Genomic DNA, 7,500 nt, shown 5'->3' with positions numbered 1-7,500 from the left:
ACACACACACACACACACACACACACACACACACACACACACACACACACACACACACACACACACACACACACACACACACACACCGCCCCCATCCCCAGTCCTTATGGGCTGGCGAGTGAGCATACTAATGACAGATGTGATAGAGAGAGACAGGCGAGGAGGGAGAGAGAGAGCGATAGAGAGAGACAGGCGAGGAGGGAGAGAGAGAGCGATAGAGAGACAGGCGAGGAGCGAGCGAGCGAGAGTGAGCGAGAGAGAGAGAGAACGAGCGAGAGCGAGAACGAGCGAGAGCGAGAGCGAGAACGAGCGAGAGCGAAAGCGAGAGAGCGAGAGAGGTCCAAACTTAGAGATCCAGATCTTCATCTCCTCTGGTTGAGGGCTGGTCCTGGCCGCCCCACCTGCAGCCATCACCAGGTCATGGACCCACCTGGGCTGAATGCCTTGGTCCTAGCACCACCATGGAGGTCCATTATGGCCGCCATAGCACTCCTATCCCTCCCTGAAGATCCTCCCCTCTTCCTCATAAAGAAAGATCTCCGTCTTTATAATTACTTTTCCTGCCCTTTGGGGGGCTAGGGTTAGGGGGGAGGGTCATATCCCTTTGTGAATCCCTTTGGGTCTGAAACTGTGATTAAGGGCTGTGCAAATACAATGGACTTGACTTGACCTCAAATTAACCAGAAGAAAGGAGAAGTTGAGGAGCAGAGAGGAGGGGAGAGGAGAGGTGAAAGGAGACATGGAAAGAGGAGGAGAGAGGAGACAGGGAGGAGAGGGAGAGAAAGAGGAGTCGTGGAAGGGTCCATGGACACTGGATAGATGGAGAGAGGAACTAGAGAGAAACAGGGGAGCTTGCTCGTGATGCTCATAGATTAGCAGACAACAAGCCTCACAGGATCACGAGTGTGAGCGTGAGTGAGTGAGTTAATTACATGAAAAATGGATTGTTTAAATTGTTGTAGCAACACTGCAGGGGCCACACGCGCACGCGCACACACACACACACACACACACACACACACACACACACACACACACACACACACACACACACACACACACACACACACACACACACACACACACACACACACACACACACACGTTTATTAAACATATGCTTAAAGGCATTTAAATGAAGTTAAGTGTTGGAGTTTGTATTATTCAAATTATTATTTCCCCTTATCTGTAATTTAATATCCGCTCCAGATATCGGTTATCGGCCCCCTTGACTACTAATAATCGTCTCGTGTCGGCCCTGCAAAAACCATATCGGTCTATCTCTAACACACACACACACACACACACACACACACACACACACACACACACACACACACACACACACACACACACACACACACACACACACACACACACACACACACACACACACACACACACAATGTTTCTGTTAGAGGTGGAAGAAGGAGGAAGAGGATGAGAGTTTGTGTGGAGGAGCAGAGTGTGTGGATGAGGAGGAGGAGGAGGAGGAGGAGGAGGAGCAGAGTTCGGAGGGGAGCAGGTGTGTTGCGTTGTGTCTGCTCCCTAACAAGGCTGCCCCACACACACACACACACACACACACACACACACACACACACACACACACACACACACACACACACACACACACACACACACACACACACACACACACACACACACACACACACACACACCCAATCTAGCACAACAAAGCCTCCTATTGGCTGTCCGGACGGTTGGCATGGTGACACCATGGTACCCTCCACCTGAGAGGAGAGTAGGGCTGGAGAAGGACCACAATAACATGTCGAGTAATAACATCTCTCTCTAGCGACCATACAGAACCCACATCACGCATATATATTAATATTATAATTGTAATAACATATGCAGGCCTCTCTCTCCTCCTATACATCTCAACTCTTCATCTCTCTGTTCATCCACCTCTTCCTCTCTGGTAGATGACTCACATCCTGCCCTCCCCCCCTCCCTCCCTCCCTCCCCCATACATCCATACATCCCACACAGACAGAAATAAACTGATAGAGCCAAGGATGGGTGTACGCGAGCGCACACGCGCACACGCACGCGCACATGCACACACGCACACACACACGCACACACACACACTAAAGGAGAATGTCAGCCTTATATAAAGAGCCTCTCTCAGGTCAAGGTTAGCAGCAAAAAACAGTAGAAACTAGGTCATCTAACGATCACATACAGCAGCATCTTCCAGACAGCAGAACCAAATCCATCAGAACATCTAGTTGGAGAGCAGAACTCGCTCCCTTCACAAAGCATCAAGTTAGAGAGCAGAACTTGGTCCATAACAAAGCATCTACCAGACAGCAGAACCTAATCCATCAGAACATCTAGTTCGAGAGCAGAACTCGCTCCTTCAGAAAGCATCAATTTAGAGAGCAGAACTCGCTCCTTCACAAAGCATCGAGTTAAAGAGCAGAACTAGGTCCATAACAAAGCATATACCAGACAGCAGAACCAAGTCCATCAGAAAACATCTAGTTAGAGAGCAGAACTCGGTCTATCACAAAGCATCTAGTTAGAGAGCAGAACTCGGTCTATCACAAAGCATCTAGTTAGAGAGCAGAACTCGGTCCATCACAAAGTATCTAGTTAGAGAGCAGAACTGGGTCCATCAGAAAACATCTAGTTAGAGAGCAGAACGCGGTCCATCACAAAGCATCTCGTAAGAGAGCAGAACTTGGTCCATTAAAAGGCCACTAGTTAGAGAGCACAACTAAGCCCATCACGTCAACAGAATCTAGTAAGAGAGCACAACTTGGTCCATCACAAAACATCTAGTTAGAGAGCAGAACTAGGTCCATCACATTGGTATAATCTAGGTAGAGAGCAGAACTAGGTCCATCACATTGGTATAATCTAGTTAAAGAGCAGAACTAGGTCCATCACATTGGTATAATCTAGGTAGAGAGCAGAACTAGGTCCATCACATTGGTATAATCTAGGTAGAGAGCAGAACTAGGTCCATCACATTGGTATAATCTAGGTAGAGAGCAGAACTAGGTCCATTACATACACAGCATCCTACAGAGAGCAGAACTCGGCACGTCTTCATAAATAATCTCATGTTCCAGTGCCTTCATCATCATCATCACCCCCACCACTGGCCTGGGCAGCTCAGGGTAGAACCAGTATATGGCTCTACTTGTAGTACTAGCAACACCAGTACAAGCTTGGACTGGGAACCTGGTCTGTACCAACAGAGGTCATTATGTTCCCTTCACACTCAAACCCTCTTCATCGATCAGCTGACACACACACGCACACACACACACGCACAAACACACGCACACACACACACCTACCCTCACCCTATATCGCTCACTCTCCCTTTTCAATTTCTTTTCTTTGTGGTTCAAGGTCTGACCAGCATACTGATGGAAGGATAACACACACACACACACACAATGACTTTCTGCCCTCACTAAGCTTAGTGTGAGCTACTGACACATTATGTGTGTGTGTGTGTGTGTGTGTGTGTGTGTGTGTGTGTGTGTGTGTGTGTGTGTGTGTGTGTGTGTGTGTGTGTGTGTGTGTGTGTGTGTGTGTGTGTGTGTGTGACACTAGAACACATATGTACTATAGTACATCAGCGTACTGTAATACGATGATGTACTATAGCAACGTAGTGCTGCAATACTATGTTGTACTATACAAATATAGTACTGTTATAATATGTTGTACTATAGTACTGAAGTACTGTAATACTATGCTGTACTGTAATACTATGTTGTACTAAAGCACTGTAATACTATGATGTACTGTATTACTGTAAAACTATGTTGTACTATAGACTCACAACTATCTTCACATCTTATGTTCAAAAGATGGGACAGTAACTGTGTGTGTGTGTGTGTGTGTGTGTGTGTGTGTGTGTGTGTGTGTGTGTGTGTGTGTGTGTGTGTGTGTGTGTGTGTGTGTGTGTGTGTGTGTGTGTGTGTGTGTGTGTGTGTGTGTGTGTGTGTGTGTGTGCGTGCGTGCGTGCGTGCGTGCGTGCGTGCGTGCGTGCGTGCGTGCGCTCCGGGCTGTGACAGGATCGAAGGTCACGGAGCCTCGTTGCCATGGTTACCAACTTGGCCAAGAAGTGGATCAGCTGAGTAGTGATGTCATAACTATGACCCACATACCCCGCCCTCAACTCACACACACACACACACACACACACACAGTGTGGTAATCCTGGACTTTGCAGCAGATCTTCAGACCTGCCTTGCCCGCTGGCTTGCAGCTTGCGGCATCGTACCGTGGTGACCCTCAGTCTAACCCCCCTTCCCTTTTGATGCTGCCTCGTCATCAGCTGCTGGGGCCACGCCCTCTCCTCAGGGCCACGCCCTCTCCTCAGGGCCACGCCCACTCATCAGGGTCACGCCCTCTCCTCAGGGTCGCGCCCTTTAATCAGGGCCACGCCCACTCACCAGGGCCACGCCCTCTCATCAGAGCCACGCCCTCATCAGAGCCACGCCCTCTCTAAGCGGTAAACCCGCAAGGACACGTTTAGGACAGGTGATATCTTAACAGACCCTCAGTGTCCACACCGGGATGAGCTGCTCTATCTGTACTTTACTGTATCAGTCTCTATCTGAACTTTACTGTATAAGACTCATTGAGCTGCTCTGTCAGCACTTTACTGTATCAGACTCACTGAGCTGCTCTATCAGTTCTTTACTGTATCAGACTCGTTGAGCTGCTCTATCAGCACTTTACTGTATCAGACTCAACATCAGGATGATGTGTGTCCTTGGTTCAGTCAACACACTGTGTTTGATACTTTCAAATCGTTACCTGATCCAAAATGTGACCTAATTCTGCTGCTGAAACAACTCATTGATAAAGCGACAACAAAGCAAAAGTCTTGCAGAAAATGCTTCCAATGCTGCTGACCACATTGCGATCCAGTATTTGACCCAACTGGTGGACGTGTTGGAACAGAGCCCTCTGGGACTCAGGACTTGGACCTGGGACTCGGAATGGGTAATGGAGAATATTGTCTTGACTTGGACTCCCTGCTCTGACTCTTGACCTGAACTCCCTGGTATGAAATGTCTCATTTATTTATTTATCCATATTATTACCCAGGAAACGTATTTTATGAGATTAACATATCGCTAATATCGCTTCAACAACACCCACTGTTGCTTTCTGGTGTTTCTGCCAGCCTTCTGGAGACGTTATCTCCAGCTCTTCTGGAGACGCTAACTCCAGCTCTTCTGGAGACGCTAACTCCAGCCTCCTGGAGACGCTAACTCCAGCCTTCTGGAGACGCTAACTCCAGCTCTTCTGGAGGCGCTAACTCCAACTCATCTGGAGAGGCTAACTCTAGCTCTTCTGGAGACGCTAACTCCAGCCTTCTGGAGACGCTAACTCCAGCCTCCTGGAGACGCTAACTCCAGCTCTTCTGGATACGCTAACTCCAGCTCTTCTGGAGATGCTAACTCCAGCCTTCTGGAGATGCTAACTCCAGCCTTCTGGAGAGGCTATCTCAAGCTCTTCTGGATACCCTAACTCCAGCCTTCTGGAGACGCTAACTCCAGCTCTTCTGGAGACGCTAACTCCAGCTCTTCTGGAGACGCTAACTCCAGCGCGGATTTGGCTTCAGGGCCCTCAATTCCAATTCCACATTTTACACTACAACGTTAACAAACAATCTCTAACGAATCACACAATTCATCATCCTATTAATGAACCCTGATCGTATTATTTAAAATCTGCACTTTGGTTGCAAATGTTTCAGCACTTAACCTCATCTAGGTCCACTCTTAGTACTGAGACTGACCTCAAGACTAAATACACACTTACAGACTATACACACACACACACTAGACTAGCAGACCTACATACTACTGTACGCATGAACACACACACACACACACACACACACACACTAGACTTGCAGACCCACACAGTGATAAACACACACACACACATACAGTAGACGCAGACCGACACAGTGCGATACACACACACACACACACACAAATACACACTAGACATGCAGACCTCCACAGTACTATACACACACTAGAAGGCCGACACAGTACCACACACACACACACACACACACACACACACACACACACACACACACACACACACACACACACACACACACACACACCCTGTACTACAGACTAGCAGAGCAACACATTATTATAAACACACACAGCCACACACACACAGAAGAAGAGCAGACTAATGCATTACTATACACACAGCAGGACTGAGTGTAGCTCACCAGCAGCCCCCCGGTGGGTTGCCCTGTGGGTCAGCGGGGGAGGGGGGGGGGGGGGGGGGTACCTGGTCCAGCTGGTCTAGTCCTGAGGAAGAGGAGGAGGGACGAAGGCTACCCACTCCTCATGTCCCAAAGTGGAGCTCCGTTTCCCGAAACAAGCGCACCCAAACTCAGAGGACGAGTAGCCAACAACTCCCTCTCTCTCTCCCTCTTTCTCTCCCCCTCTCTCTCTCTAACTCACTCCCTCCCTCTCTCTTTGACTATGGCAGTCTCTCTCTCCCTCTCTCCCTCGCTCCCTCTCTCTCTCCTGGTCATCTGTTGCAACACGTCTCCAGCGTTTCTACTTTCTCCCTCTCTTTCTCTCTCTCTCTCTCTCCCCCTTACTCCCTCCCTCTCTGAGCACTTGGGCAGTGGAGCGAGGGAGTTGAGAGAGAGAGAGGGAGGGAGCGAACATAGCAAGGGGGCGTGGACTTGTGCAGCTGTTAGCCAATCAGTGTGCGGAGAGTGTGACTGGGTGGGTGGAACCACTAAGAGTTGGGGAGGAGGGAGGGAGAGCGAGAGAGGGAGAAAGGACATACAAGATTAAAGTAAATACAGAGAGGAGAGAGAGAGGAGAGAGAGGGAGTGTACTTGTTAGCCTACTAAAAACATTCTGTAACAAGTTTGACATGCAGCGTATTTACATTTTCACTGGTGTTCACAATAATAACCATAGCAGACAGACAGGCAGGCAGGCAGGCAGGCAGGCAGACAGACAGACAAACAGGGCAGTTGGTTGTGAACCTGAAGAGTGGAGGGTATTAATCGAGTATTAATCGAGCCTGTGGCACACACACACACACACACACACACACACACACACACACACACACACACACACACACACACACACACACACACACACACACACACACACACACACACGCACAAGCACACACACACACACGGTACTCATGTCTTCTATGGTAAGGACTTGAACATGTTTATAACATTATTCATTCTAACAAAATTCATCTCCTGAGCAGGGCTACACTGTGGTTGCACTGGGCCGCACCCAGTAGAACCAACAGCAGAATGGTTGCACTGGTAAGCTCCCTGGAGAACCAGTAGATGACTGTGGTTGTACTTGGCAGCTGCCAGTACAACCAATACAGACTGGTTATTTCCCTACTGTCATCTAGCTCAATATCTGCTGCAGCACAAGGAAGTACTGCAGATACACATCTGTGTGCATGTGC

General features: G+C 48.7%; 1 protein-coding gene across 10 annotated transcripts in view; it reads right to left on the bottom strand.

Moving 5' to 3' along the window:
- Positions 1 to 7,500, bottom strand: part of LOC130386752 (extracellular sulfatase Sulf-2-like) — a 27,153-nt gene that overhangs the window by 14,199 nt on the left and 5,454 nt on the right. For 6 of the 10 annotated variants that reach the window (XM_056595737.1, XM_056595744.1, XM_056595742.1 and 3 more), the window contains exon 1: positions 6,328 to 6,608. The exons of 1 other annotated variant lie outside the window; for it this stretch is intronic. The gene's annotated coding sequence lies outside the window, so the exon portion shown is untranslated. 3 more of the 10 variants (XM_056595748.1, XM_056595750.1, XM_056595741.1) reach the window with 3 other exon arrangements.

The sequence above is a fragment of the Gadus chalcogrammus genome, chromosome 1 (genome assembly GCF_026213295.1).
Source record: "Gadus chalcogrammus isolate NIFS_2021 chromosome 1, NIFS_Gcha_1.0, whole genome shotgun sequence".
NCBI lineage: Eukaryota > Metazoa > Chordata > Actinopteri > Gadiformes > Gadidae > Gadus > Gadus chalcogrammus.
This window is presented reverse-complemented; position numbering and strand designations above follow the sequence as displayed.